The following is a 19,657-nucleotide window of genomic DNA, read 5'->3' as shown; positions in this document are numbered from 1 at the left end:
TGATGGTGGAGGTGTGAATTCCCAAACCTTTATTTAAGGAGGAGCCTCAATCCAGACACCTCTTCACTTCCCAACTGGGTAAACTACCTTGAGCCTGCTCTGGCTTTTCCATCATGCCCTGTGTAAGGTACCTTTCCCCCTCTCCCCTTCGTCGGCTTCCTTTTGTGCATTGTCTTCCTTTTTTTTTTAGTTTGTTCAATAAATATTTATTAAGTGCCTACTATGTGACTACTATTGTAATCTCCTTGTGGGTAGGGACTCTTTCTTCTTTGGATTTGCATTTCTACTTAGCACTGTGCCCAGCACATAGTAGGTGCTTAATAAATGTTTATTGATGGAATGAATGACTATGCAGAATTGCTCTTCCTTGAGACTCATAGTCTAGGGCTTTCCAGCCTTGTCTCTCATTATCTAGGATTGCTTGCTCAGGTAGGTTTGATATTCATTTATTAGCTCCCTGTTAACACCCTACTGCAAGTCAAAGTTTTGCTCAGCTATTATCTATGAGAAGGTAGCCTTCTGAAGAAATAAAAACTTTTAGACACTTGTCACTCTTTCCTTTCTCTTCCTCCATTCATGGATGGTTAGAAACTGGGGTCTTGACATTTCCTGAGCAACTATATTCTGCCAAATATTCTTGTTGTAGTGCATACAATTAAAATAGTTCTGCATTTTATTCATGTAGTCTAGACAAGAGCTTGGGAGTCAGGTGGCACAGTGGAGAGAACACTGGGAATAGAGTCAGGAAGACTCCTCTTCCCAAGTTCAAATCTGGCCTGAGGCATTTACTAGCTGTGTGATCCTGGGCAAGTCACTTAACCCTGGTTGCCTCAGTTTCTTCATTTATAAAATGAGCTGGAGAAGGAAGTGGCAAACCACTCCAGTATCTTTGCCAACAAAACCCCAAATGGGGTCTTGAAGAATCAGATACCACTGAAAGCAACAGAACAACAAAAAAGTCAAGATCTTGTGCCATACCATCAAGGTGAGAATTTGATGTAAAATGTTATAAGACATAGACTGATAAACTATTATTTTCTAATTCTTTCATGTAGACATATTCTGAATAAAGCTTTTTTCTAACATATGTAACTACTCACTTGAGAGATTTGGTACTTGCAGGGACAGTCTCTTTTGAATTGGAAACCTGCCTTTAGCTTGTATGATTAGTCTCAAACCCAAATTGCATGTTTTACATTTATATCCCAAATTTATTTGTACAACAGTTATCTAAATATGAATTTCTCTTTTCTAGGGCTTGTTTAATTAAGTACAAAACAGTTGGAATAAAAGAAAGCATAATAATTATCAGATAAGAAAAACTCATATTTGCATAACACTTTAAGGTTTAAGATGCTCTTCCCCCATTGAGGAAGCTGAAAAAGAAAGGTTATGTCTTATTTTTGCACAATAACTAGGATAAGGGAATACAATTATCCTGAAATGGAGGCATTCTAAAATGGAGTTCCTCATATCAAGAAAGGAAATAAATAGTGTCCTCTTCTCTGTCAAGCCCTAAATATCTCCTCATCAGTCACAAGTTGGAGAGCCTCGCTTTAGACAGTCTTCTAAGGAGACAGATATAATTTGCATTATCACACCATCTCATTCTGGATTTATCCGATTTGATTAGCTTCAAGTAGAATCTTACGAATATCTTTTATGGAAATAATTAATTTCATTGCAATAATGAGGCAAGGTGCTTTAAGGGACACACGTGCTTTTAATTCTAATTATACACCTACTAATGTGAATATTAGTAGTAAGAATTGCCAACCTGGACTTTTTGTCATAATATTAACATTCATAACATCCTAATTATTTCCAACCCAATAAGATATTAATAAGAGTGCTTCCTTATAATCAATGGTATGCTGATGTTCTTTAAAATGCATTGGTATTGTACAAGATTCCACACTTTTCCACAAAGATTTATTAATTTGAACATGGCTTTTTTTGGTAGCGATAAAAGTTTAAATTTGGGACCACCAAGAAAAGGGCCCTTCAGCAGCATGGTATGAAGAAATCTGGGTTCAAGCATTTGGTTTTATCATTTACCTCAAGCCATGTTACTGTGGACCAATTATAATCACTTTAGGACTTAGTTTCCTCATCTATAAAGTGGAGGATATTAACGGTGTATTATTATCTCTTAGGATTGTTGTGAGAAAAGTGCTTTGCATGGATGTAAGCTAATATCATTTGTTAATTGCAAAAAAAAAAAAAAAAAATAGATTTTGTCTCCATTTTTTATTTCCTAACTAACTCCACGGTGTAGGATTGAATACTAAATACTTGTCCCAAACATTAAATGTTATCTAGTTGAAAGAGCATTGGAAATATGTCTGGTGTTGAGTATTCTTTTGGCGTCAAAAGACTCAAAAAACCTGTTTTGGAATCCAACTTAACATCTGTGTGACTGTAGAAAGTCACTTAATATTCCTAGCCCTGTTTCCGTCTTTGTAAAATGAGACTAGATAACCCCTATGTTCTCTTCTAGGTCCAATAATCTAGGATACTTTGATTTTCTGAGAATCAGCTCTCACCCTGGTTTTGTTACTATCTATGTGACTTTGAACAGTCACTTTACCTTATGCTTATACCTTAATTGCTTCACTTCTAAGATGAGACCATTGGACTAAATTATCTTTAGAGTAAATTCTACTTTTTTTAAAATTCTTCATTTTATTTAATTTTTTTTAACATGTGTTTTTAAAACTTTGGTTTACAAATTTTCTCCCTTCCTACCTCCCCACCCACCCTCATTGAAAAGGCAAGCATCTCGACACAGGTTATAGATGTTCAGTCATGCAAAATACTTCCATAGTAGTCCCGTTGTGAAAAACTAAATGTATTTCCCTTCATCCTATCCTACCCCCCATTTATTCTATTCTCTCTTTTGACCCTGGTTCTCCTCAGAAGTGTTTGCTTCTGATTATCCCCTCCCCAAATCTGCCCTCCCCTCTATCAACTCCCTGCTCTCTTGTCCCCTTTCTCCCTTATTTTCCTGTAGGGTAAGATAGATTTCCATACCCCAATGTGTATGTTATTCCCTCCTTAAGTCAAATCCTATGAGAAAAAGGTTCACTCATTCCCTCTCACTTTTCCCCATTTCCCCCTTCACTGTAAAAGCCTTTTCTTGTCCATTTCATGTGAGATAATTTACCCCATTCTACTTCTCCCTTTCTCCTTCTCCCAGTACAATCTTGTCTCACCCCTTAATTTTATTCTCCAGATATCACCCCTTCATCTTCAACTCACCCTGTGCTTTCTATCTATCCATACATACATACATACATACATACATGTAATTTTCCCCTCCCACTACCCTAATAGTGACAAAGGACTCATGAGTTACAAATATCATCTTTCCATGCAAGAATGTAAACAGTTCAACCTTAATAAGTTTCTTATGATTTCTCTTTCCTGTTTATCTCTTCCATGTTTCACTTGAGTCTTGTATTTAAAGGTCACATTTTCTATTCAGCTCTGGTCTTTTCCTCAGGAATGTTTGAAAGTCCCCTATTTCGTTGAATGACCATTTTTTACACTGAAGGATTATATTCAGTTTTGCTTTGTAGGTGATTCTTGGTTGTAATCCTATCTCCTTTGCCCTCTGGAATATCACACTCCATGCCCTGTGGTCCCTTAATGTAGAAGCTGCTAAATCTTGTGTTATCCTGATTGTGTTTCCACAATACTTGAATTCTTTCTTTCTGGCTGCTTTGCAATATTTTCTCCTTGACCTGGGAATTCAGAGCTCAAAAAGGATTTTGAGAAGCAAGTAAGAGAAGTAGAGGAAAAACTGGGAAGAGAAATGAGAGTAGTGCAAGAAAATCATGAAAAACAAGTCAACAGCTTGCTAAAGGAGACCCAAAAAAATACTGAAGAAAATAACACCTTAAAAAGTAGCCTAACCCAAATGGCAAAAGAGGTCCAAAAAGCCAATGAGGAGAAGAATGCCTTAAAAAGCAAAATTGGCCAAATGGAAAAGGAAGTCCAAAAGCTTACTGAAGAAAATATTTCATTAAAAATTAGAATGGAGCAATTGGAAGCTAGTGACTTCATAAGAAATCAAGACACTGTAAAACAAATCCAAAAGAATGAAAAAATAGAAAACAATGTGAAATATCTCATTGGAAAAACTACTGACCTGGAAAATAGATCCAGGAGAGAGAATTTAAAAACTATTGGACTATCTGAAAGCCATGATCAAAAAAATAGCGTAGACACCATCTTTCAAGAAATTATCAAGGAAAGCTGCCCTGATATTCTAGAACTACAGGGTAAAATAGAATTGAAAAAAGCCACCAATCACCTCCTGAAAGAGATCCCCAAAGGAAAACTCCTAGGAATATTGTAGCCAAATTCCAGAGTTCCCAGGTCAAGAAGAAAATATTGCAAGCAGCCAGAAAGAAACAATTCAAGTATTGTGGAAACATAATCAGGATAACACAAGATTTAGCAGCTTCTACATTAAGGGACCACAGAGCATGGAGTATGATATTCCAGAGGGCAAAGGAGATAGGATTACAACCACGAATCACCTACCCAGCAAAACTGAGTATAATCCTTCATGGGAAAAAAATGGACATTCAGTGAAATAGAGGACTTTCAAGCATTCTTGAAGAAAAGATCAGAGCTGAATAGAAAATTTGACTTTCAAATACAAGATTCAAGTGAAACATGAAGAAGTCCACAGGAAAGAGAAATCATAAGAGACTTATTAAGGTTGAACTGTTTACATTCCTGCATGGAAAGATAATATTTGTAACTCATGAGATCTTTGTCAATGTTGGGGTAGTTGGAGGGAAAAAATTATATGTATGTAGAAAGATAGACAGATAGAGGGCACAGGGTGAGTTGAAGATGAAGGGGTGATAATCTGGAGAATAATATTAAGGGGTGAGAGAGGATTATACTGGGAGAAGGAGAAAGGGAGAGGTAGAATGGGTTAATTATCTCACATGAAACAGACTAGAAAAGGCTTTTACAGTGGAGGGGAAGTGGGGGGAGGTGAGAGGGAATGAGTGAATCTTATTCTCATAGGATTTGGCTTAAGGAGGGCATAACATACACACTCAATTGAGTATGGAAATCTATCTTACCCTACAGAGAAATAGGGGGAAAACGGACAAGAGAGCAGGAGGATGATAGAGGAGAGGGCAGTTTGGGGGAGGGGGTAATCAAAAGCAAACACCTCTGAGGAGGAACAGGGTCAAAAGAGAGAATAGAACAAATGGGGGTGGGATAGGATTAAGAGAAACATAGTTTTTTACAACATGACTACTATGGAAGGGTTTTGCATAACTACACATGTAAAACCTGAAAAAAAAACTCATGTAGTCATTCAACAAACATTTACAAACTGTACTACTACTTATTGGAAAATACCAAGAAGTAAACGGCATGGTCACTGCTTTACAATCTAACAGAAGAGCTAGTATAATTTATATGTATTGCTCTTTAAGTTTTGCAAAGTGTTTTATCTACAACAACCCTATGAGGCAGGTATTTTAATTAACATCTCTACTTCTCCAGATAAAGAAACTGAGGTTCAAAGAACTTCATATCTTACCCTTAATATCTCATACCTTGCCACTTAATGAATGCTTTTTGATTGATTGATTGCCCAAGGTCATATAGCTAATAAATGTCAAAACTGTGATGTAAATCCAGGTCTCCTGACCCCAAATATAGATGGGTTCCACCTTACCATGGTACCTCTTTCATAATAATAGTTCACATTTATATGTAGTATATGGGCCATTCTCTTCTTGAAAAGAGGCCCCTAGAAAGGATATTCCAAATTTGAGGTACTATATGGGTCATTATTCTCTCAAACATCACTATAGCTCACAGGCCCACATCAGAATGATTATATTTACTAATCAGCCAGAGGACTTAGTTATTTAAAAACAAAGGCACTTAATAAAATAGAATAGTAAGAAAAATAGCATGGTGGAAGAATGTGGTACCTTAGGGTAAGTGAATTGAGAGCTGGACTCAGAATAAGGAAGACCCGGGTCCATATCCCACCTCTGATCCATACTGATTATGTGACCCTCAGAAAAGTCACTCATCCTTTTAGCAATTTAGGTAATTTTCTAAGACTACAAAGTTTCAGAGAAGACCTGCTTTAGTAGAAGAAATTTCCTCTATCAATAAAATTGTACGGATTGTCCAAGAAACAAAAGTAGCGATAGAATATTCCTTCATGAACCTGGAACATACTGTCCCACAAATATGTAAATTAGCCAGTCAATAAATATTTATTAAGCTATGTGCTAGAGGCAGTGCTAAACATGGAGAAACAAAGAAAGGCAGACAGTCCCAAAGAGCAGCCATAGCTGGGAAACATTTGTGGTACGGTATGTACATAAATAACATGTGGCCAGAGCACAAATGTGGAAGGACAAATTGCCTCTCTGGTGCTGCAGGGGCCCTGATGTCTTCTGCTGAGATCATTGCACTGCTCCCCCCGTGGCCTGCTGTTTGCTGGTCTTGCCTCATCTGTAGTTACTGGAGGGTAGTACAGTCGTTGCTATACATGGCTCCAAGGGTCTCATGGCTGCTGCTAGGGGTTGTTCTGTTGGGCACACGCTTGTCAATCTTTTCTCTGCTACTAGCTTGTGGATTCAGCTGAGTCTTCTGCTGAAATGCTTTCTCTTCCCCTTAAGAGGAGGACTGGATTCTGCCATTTCTCTTTTAGCTTGGTGCCCAGAGACTTAAGATTTAGCTCTTTTAGTAAGAGCCAGGCTTTTCTATGTTCCATCATTAGACTAGAAGAAACCTTTTTGTCTATAAGGAAAGGAATCTGCCAGTTTCCCTAGAGTTATATATACGTATGCATGTGGCTTTTCTGTCCAGGTGGAAAGTCTTGCCTGTAGGGCTCAAATTCTTTTACAAAACAGTGTGTTTATATTTACTAGTCAGCCAGAGGACTTAGTTATTTAAAAACAAAGGCACTAAATAAAATAGGATAGTAAGAAAAGTAGCATGGTGGGAGAATGTGGTACCTTACGGTAATGGGATTGAGACTTGGACTCAGAATGAGGCCAATAGAGCCTTTTTTTTTTTTTTTTTTAGGCAGTTGGGGTTAAGTGACTTGCCCAGGATCACATAGCTAGTAAGTGGCAAGTACTTGGTCTGAGGCCACATTTGAACTCAGGTCCTCCTGACTTCAGGGCCGGTGCTCTATCTACTGCACCACCTAGCTGCCCCTAATAGGGCCTATTTATCAATTTATCTTTAAACTTGTTTACCTTTGTTAACCAGAAACAAAATATCCGTTCCAAACCTCTATTAACTTAAAGTCAGGGGGCAGCTAAGTGATGCTATGGATAGAGCACCATCCCTGGAGTCAGAAGGACATGAGTTCAAATTTGGCCTCAGACACTTACTAGTTGTGCGACCCTGGACAAGTCACTTAACCTCGATCGCCTCCAAAGCAGAGGGAAAAAAATCTCTTCAAGTTGGAAAGTTCTCTTCAACTGCTACCAACTCCAGATTGCCATCCAGCACCCATTTAAAATGATTTGCAGTGGCTGCCTTGAAAGAAACCATCCAGATCTAAGATCCTGATATTTTCTCAAACTTCCTCTTTCCCCACATAGCAAGATTTCCTGATCTCCCATGAAAATGAAAGGGAAGCAGAGAAGGCCAGAACAAGAACATAGCCCCAGGTAGAGCCATGGGGAAGCAATGCCTCAATCTCAATCTTTTGTTCAAAATTTCCTGTCTTATTTGTGTAGATACTGCCCGAAAGAAGCCTGTTAAACCCACATATACAGTTCATTAAGATTTACAAAGTGCTTTCCTCATAATCTTCTTATGAGTTAGGTGGAGAAAATATTATTTTTGTTTTATGGATGAGAAAATTGGGGCACACAATACTTTGCTTTGGGTCACACAGCTATCGAGCATCAAAAACAGGCCTGGGATCTTGCTCTTCTGACTCCAAACTCAGCATTTTCCCCATTATACCAGACTGTTACTTTGTCTGAGGCCAAATTTGAACTCAGGTCCTTCTGACTCCAGGGATGGTGCTCTATCCACAGCATCACTTAGCTGCTCCCTGACTTTAAGTTAATAGAGTTTTGGAACAAATGTATTGTTTCTGATCAAACGAAGGTAAGCAGGTTCAAAGACAAATTGATAAATAGGCTCTACTGGCCTTGTTCTGAGTCCAGCTCTCAATCCACTTAGCCTAAGGTACCACATTCTCCCAGTTACTACTAGTTACTTTAGCTAACTGAGGAATAAGGTCAAATAAATGAAACAAACACTAAATTCTAGAAAAGATCAAAGGGAGGGAGAGGTCACTCTAGGTTGAAATTTAGGGAAAGATTCCCTGAAGTGGCACTTGACCTTAATCCAGACGTCTAGGTAGGATTTGGATAGATGGAGAGGAGGAAAGAAGGCATCCCAGTTTAAGGGAATGATATGTTTAAAAATCAGTGAGAACACCAGTTAGGTTAAAGACGACTGACTGACTATATAGGGTGTCCAAAAATCTTAGGGCAGTTTTAAGCTTTAATGGCTTACAATTGCCATTAAAGCTTAGAGCTGCACTAAGACTTTTGGGACACCCTGTGTTGAGGGATAATGGAGGTTATTACTGGAAAAATAGGTAGAAGTCAAATTGTAGAGGGCTTTAAGGGTACTAGGCTATTGAATTTATTCTTCAAAGGGGGAACCATTGATTTTTTTTTTAAAGAAGGGATGATAATAACTGACATGCATGTATCACTTTAAAGTTTGCACAGTGTTATACATCCATAATCCCATTAGGGCCTAACTATGATTCTCTGAAGTCAAATATGATCACCTCCATTTTACAGGTAAGGAAATCAAGACCCATGGTCATTCAGCTCCTGCTTACCATCCAGCACCCATATAAATTGTTTGGAAATGGATTAGAACTCAGATCTTTTAGACTCCCAAGTCTAGTGCTCTATCTTCCTCTCTTCCATGATGCTTCTCTACTTGCTATGATTAATCTGGTAGGATAGCTTAGAAGCTACCTACCTTTCCTCTCATATAAGCAGGACCTGTGCTTGCCATCCCCACCAACAGAATAAATAAAGCTCATTTTAAATTTAAAAAATTAAATATAAATTTGTGTGGATATATTTTATATTACTTATTTTTATGACAGTCCTCTGCCATTCCCTCTCAGAAAGCCACTCTTTATAATAAAGCATAAAAAGGAAGAAAAAGTTCTACAAAACTAATCATGTCAAAAAAATCTGAGGTTACATGCAGTTCCCACATCTAAGAAGTGAGAGGTTTTATCTTCTTATATGTCTTTGGGGCCCGAGCTTGGTCAATATAATTTTGCAGCATTTATTTTTTGGTTATTATTTTGTTGTTATAATTGTTCTATTCATTTACACAATTGCAATCATTAGGTGTATTGCTTTCCTGGGTTTATTTCATTGTGTATCACTCCATGCAAATCTTTCAATGCCTCTTCATATTCATTATGTCATTTAGCAATTCCCCAGCGGATAGGCATCTATTCTGTTACCAGTTGTTTGCTCTCTCAAAAAGTGCTGATAAAAACATCGTGGTGTATATGGAGCTTTTCTTTTTGCTGCTGATCCCCTCGGGAGTAGATGCATTGCAGTGAAATCTTTGGGTCAAGGAATATGGACATTTTTAGTCACTTTCTTTCTATAACTCCCAGTTGCTCTCTGGGCCAATTGGGTCAATTTATGGTTCCAACAACAATGCATTACTGTTGCCCTCTTTCAACAATACCTCCAGCATTGATTTCCCTTCTTTTGTCATCTTTGCCAACTTTCTGGGAAAACCTCAGATTTGTTTTTCACTTTCATTTTGCTTGCTACTAGTGATCTGGAAGGTTTTCTTCATATGGTTGCTAATAGTTTGCAATTATTTTGAGACATTTTTGAGGTAGCTAAGTGGTATAGTGCCTAGAGTGTTGGACTTAAAGTTAGAAAGACCTGAGTTCAAATCCACTTCAGACTCCCACTAGCCCTGTGATCTTGGGCCAGGAGCTTAAAACTCTATCTACCTCAATTCCCTCAACTGTACAATGGGGATAATAGTAACACTTACTTCATAGGGTGATAATGATCAAGTGAGGTATTTTAAAGCACTTAGCATGGTACCCAGAATATAGTAAGCACTTAATAAATGCCTGTTCTTTTTCCCTCCCCTCTGTGTAACCCTAAGCAAGTCACTTAACTTCTATCTATCTCAGTTTCCTCATCAGTAAAAGAGGCAATAATAATACTGCGTACCTCTAAGGCTAATTAGAAGGATAAAAAGAGATAATATTTGTATAGCACTTTCTAAATCTTCAAGCAATGCTAGCTGTTACCATTATTATTGCTTATATCTTTTGACCACTAATCCATTGGGGAATAGATCTTGGTCTTGTACATTTCTATTAGTTGTCTGTATATCTTGGATAACAAAACCTTATCAGAGATATTTGATACAAAGATTTTTTTTCTCCATTGACTACTTTCCCTCCTGTCTTAGTTACTTTAATTTTATTCATGCAATAGTTTTTCAGTTTAATTTAATCAAAAGGATCTAGTTTGTTTTTCATAATTGACTTAGTTTTTCATTGATGTTAGTAGTTTTATATTGTTATGGTTACTATAATATAAATCTGTTTTTATATCAGATGTTCACAAAACTCTTGAATCCCCTTAAACTCTAACTTAGGTTCTATATGTGATAATAATAGCTAGCATTTATACAGCCCTTACTGTATGCCAGGTTCTATACTAAGTGCATTACAATAATTAACCCGCTTGAAGTTCATAACAACTTTGGGGATTAGTTACTATTACTATCCTCATTTTATAGGTGAAGAAATTGCTGCAAACAGAGGTTAAGTGACTTGTCCAGGGTCCCACAGCTAGTAAGCATCTGAGGCTGTATTTGAACTTGGGTCTACCTCAGCCTAGCTAGGGGTGGGGAACCTGTGGCCTTGAGGCCACATGTGGCCCTCTAGGTCCTCAAGTTCGGCCCTTTGACTGAATCCAAACTTCACCACATGTGGCTTTGAGACCACAAGTTCCGCATTGCTGATCTAGGCTCAGTGCTCTATCCACTGTACCACCTAACTGCCTAGCCTATATTTCAAAGTACAGTTCTTAGAATTTAGCACCAATTACATGGCAAAGTTATATGTATTAAATTCTTTTTCATTCTGCTTTGAAATGAAGATGTGATAATTTCTTTTCTTTGATTTCATTTTATTAATTGTTACTGTTTGTGACTCAGGGCCAATTCTCCTGTGGTTTTTGGTTAACTAAAAGCCTATCTTCTGTTAATACTAATCTCCAAATTTAACAAAACTTCCATTAACCTGACCAAAACCTGACTCATGGAATAATAGTGTTAAGGGAAGGCTTTTGACATTCCTGAGATAAGAAACCAAATGGGAGGAAAAAGGGACTATACATCTTTAAAACCTCCCACAAATGCTTTATTTGTGGAAGAATTTTCCTGATGTCATCTTTGTGACATGTAAATCTCTTCTTCTCATGGTGACTTCAAAAAAATGTATCTTTGGGGCAGGTAGGTGGCGCAGTGGATAGAGCACTGGCCCTGGATTCAGGAGGACCTTGAGTTCAAATCTGGACTCAGACATATAACACTTACTAGCTGTGTGACCCTGGACAAGTCACTTAACTCCATTGCCTAACCAAAAAACAAAACAAAACAAAAAATGTATCCTTGTAGTTTTGTAAGTATAGGATTTTATACACTCAGTGTATTACCTAACTCAGTTTACCTACAGAGTCTGTTTAACTAGGCTTGTTTCCTTAGGGGACATATGAGATTATGATTCTTTTTAACTATGTTTTTAGCTATGATTCTTTTTAACTATATTAACTTTTTAACTATGTTCAACTTTTATGACATTGAAGAAAGCATGGAACTATGCATCTCTCTTTTTTACAAAAAAAAAAAAATCTTTTATGACCTTAGAGAATGTATGAGATTGTAATATGTAAAAGAATTAGTTCTCTGTTACTCTGATGTAATTTTGCCTATCAGAAGCTTTACTAGAATTTTAATTGTTGGTCTGGGGTTGTTTTTCTACCCCTGTGAACTTGTGCTTAATTATAATAAATCCTAGGTTTTTACCTCTATAATTTCTGTGTTGGGGTAGACCCCTTTCAGCAGCAATTACCTGCAGCATGAACTCAAAAAGGAGATATTTCTCCCATAACAAAGGAATGAGCATTTATTACGTGTTTCCAATTTGCCAGGCGCTGGGCTAAGCATACAAATGCAGAAGTGAGGTAGTACCCACTCTCAAGGAGCTTACATTCTAATAGATGGAGACAACGTATCGAGAGGAACAGTAGTCACGGAAGAGAGCGTGGACTAGAAAGTCTCTGGGATAGTGAATGGATCAATAGGGCAGTCAACTGATACTCCCTTTCTAGAATCAATGATGACATCCATTAATTACAATCCCCAGAACAAGAGGTAAAAGGGATGGTGGCACACAAGTGTGGCCAAAGATCCGAAAATGACTGGGTGAAAGAGGCCCATCTAGGGGCAGTTAGATATAGTACGATAAATGGCTTCAAAAGGGGAGAAGTGATGTCTTGTGGCAAAGGAATTGAAGTCTAAGTCAGATGTAACAAGACAATGATTTACCTTTAAATGCCATTTACATGTAGTTCCTATTGCCTATCTCCCCAGTCTGTCATTAAAGTTCAAGTGGGAAATACTTTAAGACTACTCAGGGATTTTATGAAGTCCCTGCTTCATCTGTAAAGTAACAAGAGTCATTCTTATCCCTAGTGTTGAATCTTATGGCCCCTAATTTGTATTCTGAGGAAAGAAAACAAAGTATTTGAGTGTTTTAGGAAAGTAATCAAACATTTCTAATGACTCCTAAATGACACAACTGACTTCTAATGATCTGATAAGCAGGCCTGGAACTAAATCATTTTGTAAAAGTGATTTGTTATCTGAGCTCATTCCTCCAGCAGAGAATCTTGAGTAGACAGAAGATTTATTTCTCTAGAGTGCAAAATACCCTCAACTTCTTATTATAGATGTCTATTCACATTGGAGCGTGGAAAATATCATCATGTATTCCCCTCGGAGGATAGCAAGATGTACACGTATTCATCAAGGGCTCTCTATGTAATTGCTGATGGTATTATGAGATCAAGGAAATAATACTGAGAATGAATGACTGGGTTTTAGGGGATTATTTGGTGAAGTCTGAATAAATTTCCAAAAAGTAATGACAGAAACCAACTATTTAAAAACTAAAAATGGAATATTTGAAATCAATGCTATTCCAATAGATGTATTACATCAGTGCTTGATTTTTTTTTTTTTACAAGTAATCCCTCTCCTCCTTTCTGTGTGCATAGGAGAGTTGGCTGGTGGGGGAGGGGGAATGGAAAACATAGGCCAAAGTAAATGTGTACTGGGACTGCATGAAGGTGGGTAAGAGGATGATTCCTTTCTCCATATTTAAGCACAGGGGTTCTTCAGGGAGTTACAATCTCTACACATATACCCAAGTAAGAGTAGAATCACAGAATCTTGGAGTTCAATGGTTCCTTGAAGGACATCTTGTCCAATATCCATGCCTGACTGAGCATCCCCTCTACAACAAACCTGAGAACTGACCATTCAACCTCTTCCTGACCCCTCCAAAGAGGGAATGGTCACTACTGTCCCATACAGCAATATTCCCTTTTTGAATCTCTTTAATTAAAGTTATTCTGCTTGATCAAAAAGAGCCAAACCAGGAGCAATGGCAATGGATGGAAATCTGTGTTATGGGGAATAGCTCCTCTTTGAGTTCATGTGGGAGGTAACTGCTGCTGAAATAAATATATCACAATGCAGAAATTATAGAGGTAAGAAAAAAGCTAGGTTTTATTGTTATGCTTATGTATAAGGTCAGATCTCAGACAAAAAAAATAAACCGGAATGCTGATTAGCATTCTAACAAGGCCTCTCACAGACAAAATTACATCAGAATGACAGGGACATCATTCTTTTACATATTGCAGTTTTTTACATTTTGCTTAGGCCGAGTTAAATAAAAGACAGATTCATGATCCCGTGTTTCCTCCAATGCCATACAATTGCACACATTTTGTTAAGCAAACTCATAATATCATAACCCCTTAAAGAAACAAACCTAGTTAAAACAGACTCTATAGGTAAATTAAGTCAGCTTACAAATTAAGCTACAATTTAGAGGGTTCACAAATAGGCTGATTTAGGGAAGAGATTTTTATGTCACCAAGGAGTCAGGGATAGTTGAGATTCTTCCTCTGGCTTCTTATGTAAGGAATGTTTAAGGCCTTAAGGAAATTTCCACATCCCATGGACTAAGTTTTGGTCAGGTGAGGTTAATGTTAACAAAAGACAGGCCTTCAGATAACCAAAAGTTGAAGAAAGACTAACCCTGAGCCCCAAATAATAGAAATTAATAAAAGGAAATAAAAAATAAAAAAAAATTCATGACATCAGAAAGATGCAAACTAAATTATTAGGGAAAACTTCCCAATAATTTAAGATGTGCTAAGTGCTAGGGATATAAATACATAAGTAAGACAGTCCCTGTCCTCAAGGAACTTCCAATAAGAGGAGGTGACATATCCTGGGGAATGATGGGTAGGGAAGGGAGCAGATTGGGTTACCTCCAGAGGCAGTAGGCTCCCCTTCAACTGATGTCCTTGAGTGGAGGCTGAGTGACACAAGCCTTATTTAGATGTAGAAAGGGAAAGATTTCTTTTCAGCTATGGATTAGACTGGATGGCTGCTAGGATCCCTGGCAACTTCACAATTCTGTGATTCTATATTTATTAGGAAGTTTTTCCTTGTATCAAGCCTAAGTCTGCCTCTTTGTACCTTCTATACTCTGTGTCTAGTTATTCCTTTTGGGGCCAAGATGGACAAATGTGATCCTTCTTCCTCTTGACAACCCTCCAAATTTGAAGTCAGTTTTCATATCTCTTGCTCATTTAATTTTATTATTTGCCTCATCATACTTTTGATTCATGTTGAGATTTCAGCCCCATAAAACCTTTAGCTCATTTACAAATGCGCTAATATCTTAACTGGGTTGAATTTAATAGATCTGCCTTTATCATCTTGTAATTAAGTTGACTTTTTGAATCCAAGCACAGGACTTTACATTTACTTTTATTGAATTTCATTTTATTAGACATGGGCCAATGTTCTACTTTGTCATAATTTTTTTTTGTGATGTTTTTTAAAACATCTATTATGTTAGCTATTCCTTCTAGGTTTCTATTAGCTGTACATTTGATATACAATTTATACCTTTATTTAAGTCTTTTATAAAACAAAAAACAAAGCTAAAAAAGCAGCAAAAAGCCAAACAGAGATTCCTGGGACAATCCATTTCTATCCAGTGACAAAAGGTAATTAATTAATGACTGCTCTTTGGGTCTGGCCAGTGAGTTCCCAGTCCTCCCAACTGTATTGTTATCTAGGCCACATCTCACTATCTTGTTTGTAAGAAGAATATGAGTCGCTTTGTCAAATGATTTTTACTAAAATGTATATAAAATATGTCTACAGAGTTTTCTTGATTCTAGTCTAGTAACTGTCTAAAAAGGAAGCAAGTTTAGCCCCAAAAGGAATGTGGAGCAGGATGGGGGCAGGTTGGAGCCGGGGCAAGCCCCATACAAATCTGCAAATTAGGCAGAGGATGTCCCTAGCTTCCCCCATTTTCCTGTTCTGCACTGTTTGCCCCACTTTCTGAGCCCTCAATGTTTTCTTTCCCTGGGTTTCTACCATCAGATAGAAAGTGAGCTGATACTTTTTATTCACACTAGGAAGTGAATGACTTCAGGTATTGACTCTCCCAGGATCATTTGCATTTTAAAACAGCAGTAGGGAGAAAGGGCTAATTTTTGCCAAGTTAGATCTTCCAATAGAGACTTGTTAATTTCAAGAGAACTTCTGCACACCTTCAAAAAGTTTAGGAAAAAAAAAAACAACAACCCATAATTCTCTTAACTGCTACTTAGACACTATTGCATACCTTTGGTATTCAACAGTAAGGAAGAAAGTACAAATGATGGGTCTTATTCATGTGGATATTCTCACTCACAAAAACAGGTGATGGATGAATGGGGATAGTGACTATTTCTTCATATTCTTCCAATCCCCAATGCATCCTGCGTGTATCCTGGTTTTTTTTTTCTTTTCATCTCTGAGTAGTAATAATGTTCTTGAAGAGCTTCCGACTGAATCAGAAGAAATTTCCCCCCTGCTGGCCTTGCAGCTCATAATAACAACAACAAAAAAAAAAACCTATGTTTAAGGTAATTTATAGTCAGCTAGAACATTACATGCTATCAACTTGAAGTTGTAGTGTGGCTTTGGTTCGATATCCTGGAAAATTATCTCCTTGTGTCTTTGGCTCTCCTGCTGTGCTTGGACAGGAAGTCAGATGAAAAATCAGGGTGTTCAAGATTCCTACTGATTCTTTGAATAAAAGAGGAGCAGGCACTGTTCACACAACCTAAGCCTTTTGTACGGTATAAGATGAACAGTTAAAAATCCCTTTCAGGCCATTTGAAAAACACTTCTTTGAAAAGAAGTCTGGGGGTTAAGGAAAAGAAGATTTGAGCGAGGAGGATGGATAGAGTAAATGGGCAAGTTGGGATGGGAGAGACTGGTCTCTCCACTAATGCATTCTGCGATTTGCTTTTGGACATTTACGTTATTTTAGACTACATTTTAATTCAAAGGGTTCCCTGGATTGTTTGAGAGAAAATGCATATCTTGGCCAGAGAGATAGATGACTATTTCTTCTGAGATAATATGGTATAGTGGAGAGTATACTATAGCAGAGAACATGGTCCTGGTTCTGACCTTAGCCATATAATAATAAAAACGTCTCTCAACTTCTCAGAACCTCAGTTTTCTCATCTGCAAAATGGGAGCAATAATACTTGCCTTGCCTCACAAGAGTTATTTCAAGGAAAATAGATCACAGATTTTTAGAGTTAGAAGGGAACTCAGAAGCCCTCTAGTTCAGTATGAGGAAAGTGAGTCTCAGAGAAGGGAAGTGACTTGTCCAGAGCCAAACAGGGAGTAAAAAGTGGAGATGGGACCCCTGTGACTCCATAACCAGGGGTCTCTCCAGTGTTCCACCATCACACTCGGTAAACTTTTGAACTCTACATAAATGCATTCTTTGATGATGATGATGAAAGATTTAAAAAATTTAAAAAGCTACGTCTGCCTGAGGTAAAGGATGTGGGTTGCGCCTTCCTTGAATGAGAGATTGGAAGGAATGAAACTCTCTGGAGGCTGGGCCTGTCTGAGCTGTGCTACTTGACCCTCTAATCTTTCTTTCCTTAAATCAGGTTCTTCAGCTGGTGGATAAAGATCAGTCAATTGCAAACCACAGGGTGGATTGACAAGAGACTATTGCCTCCAGCTATGTCTCCTTCCCTGTAGCCTGTGGGGATTTGAAATGCCAGCTTGAAACTGCACTGAGCTTCAGAGAGGAGTGGGAGGCCCTCAGCTGTCAGGACATCCCTTCTCCCACAAGCTTGGTAGCAGAACACCCTGGCAGGCAGTGTCCCTTTCCCTGAACGGCCTCAGCCTAGCAGAGTTGTTTATTTGTTTGTTTGTTTGTTTTTATTATTTTTTTACCATGTGAATTTTAATAGCAATCTTTAATGAGATAAAAAGGTAAACTGCAGAAAAGCAAATATTCACTCTGGTCTAAATAATTAGCTATGGTTCTTCTAGGTCTTAATTTCTGTTGTTGGAAGCATTTTCCTAATCACTCTTTGGGGTAATTAGGCAATATTCAACTCTTAGACCTAATAAAAATGCTCCCAAACCCCATTTAAATCTTGTCAAAGTAATAGAGAAAAAGGAAATTTTTGTTTTGTTTTGTTTTCCATAATGACCCATGCATCTACAAATGTCGTTGTAGCCCCCATGGATCCCCGACACTCTGCCTAGGTAACCACCACTTGTATTTGATGTACTAGTGTTCCTTCTGTCTTTTACTATTTGTAGTAGCCAAGTCAATTTTTACATGACCGTGTCCACGTTCAAGTCCTCCAGAACCAGAGTTCTTCCATCCTTTGTACCTCTCCTGAGTTACCTGACAAGAATGTCCCCAGGTGAGTCCTAAAGCTTTCAGGGTGAAGAACTGAGTAGCTCTTTACACACACAAAAAATGTCTTTTCCCCTTCAGGTAGCACAGCATATAGAACCCTGGACCAGGAGTTAGGAAGACCTGAGTTCAAATTCTGTCTCCGATACTTACGAGCTGTGTGATCCTGGGCAAACCAAAGATTTGGTATTTCATCAGCATAGGGACCTTCCTTCACCAACAGCAGCTTGAACCAATTCAATCACATATGTAAGGGAGCTAGGGGTCTGCTCTTTTTGAGTCATGGATCCCTCTAGCAGTCTGTTACAGCTTCTGGACCCTTTCTCATGTGTTTTTTTTTTTCCAAATACATGTTATAAAATACATAAGATTACAAAGGAAACCAGTTAAAATTTTAAAAAGTACTCAAATTTATATATTTTTAAAAGTTTATGGACTTCAGGTTAACAACACGTGGTAGGGAATTGCATAAGCCAATAGAGGCTAAGTGACTCCCTTGACTAGCGTCAGAGGCAGGGCTTGAAACCAGATTTTCTTGACTGTAAGCCTAGTAAGCTATCCACTGCACCACACTGCCTTTCTTTGGTTTATTACTAGATTTTAATCTCCATTCCCATTATCATGGAAGCGTAACAATGGGCAACTGCACCATCCCAGGTGGTTTGTAGTTATAAAAGTCTGGGCAAAGAAGTCACGTGAATTCACCCAGAATCATATGGATGGAGGTCTAATTGTTCTCAGATCTCTAGAGCTCCCAGCCCTGCCTGCTTTAGTAGCCATTGGGGGTGGGGAGAAAAAAAAAACCTTTTCTCTATCCATTAAACAGGACCAGATTAAATGATGTTGAAGCAATATCAAACTCAATGCTGAATGTGTGCACATTTAACAGTGTATGCCAACTATTTTAAAATGTCATTTACAGGGTAGTATCCTTCCTAGTAAAATTAAGCGACATAAAATTTCAATTGCCTCAGTTTAATTTATATTCTCCTCTAATGTATTTATCACTTAGAGCTGCCTGGTAAAAGGCCATCCTGGATTTTATCACTAAAAGGACGTTTTTAGCTCTACTTAGTGTCCTAGAGGACATCTAGTTAAGCTTCTCCTGAGTTTGAAGGCAAGACAAAACATTTTATGCCCCTCTCTCCCCACCTATTACTGCTGGGGGGGGGGGGGGGGGGCTTTGGCTGGTAGAATACAAGAGGAAGGGTTGCCAACAAGCTGCTATTTGATTATCTTGGTTAGTATTTTATCGCAGAAAAAGGTGGTGGCAGCAGTTTTACTGATGTATTGAGTTATAATTATTTTTAGGGGGTGGTGAAGGTTGGTAATCCTAGTAAGGGCTTCTGGTTAAATAATGGTTCTCTTCTAGTTTCTGAAACTATTATGTTATGAGTCATCTTGTGAAGGGTGAGTATGGTTTATTTCTGCTTTGGGTTTGAACTGGACGACCGAGAGAAATCAGAGCACAGCACCCGATTGACATGAATTGTGAGCGCGTTTATT

This window comes from Vombatus ursinus, unplaced genomic scaffold (assembly GCF_900497805.2).
Source record: "Vombatus ursinus unplaced genomic scaffold, bare-nosed wombat genome assembly UNPS02014813.1, whole genome shotgun sequence".
In the NCBI taxonomy this organism is placed as follows: Eukaryota; Metazoa; Chordata; class Mammalia; order Diprotodontia; family Vombatidae; genus Vombatus; species Vombatus ursinus.
This window is presented reverse-complemented; position numbering follows the sequence as displayed.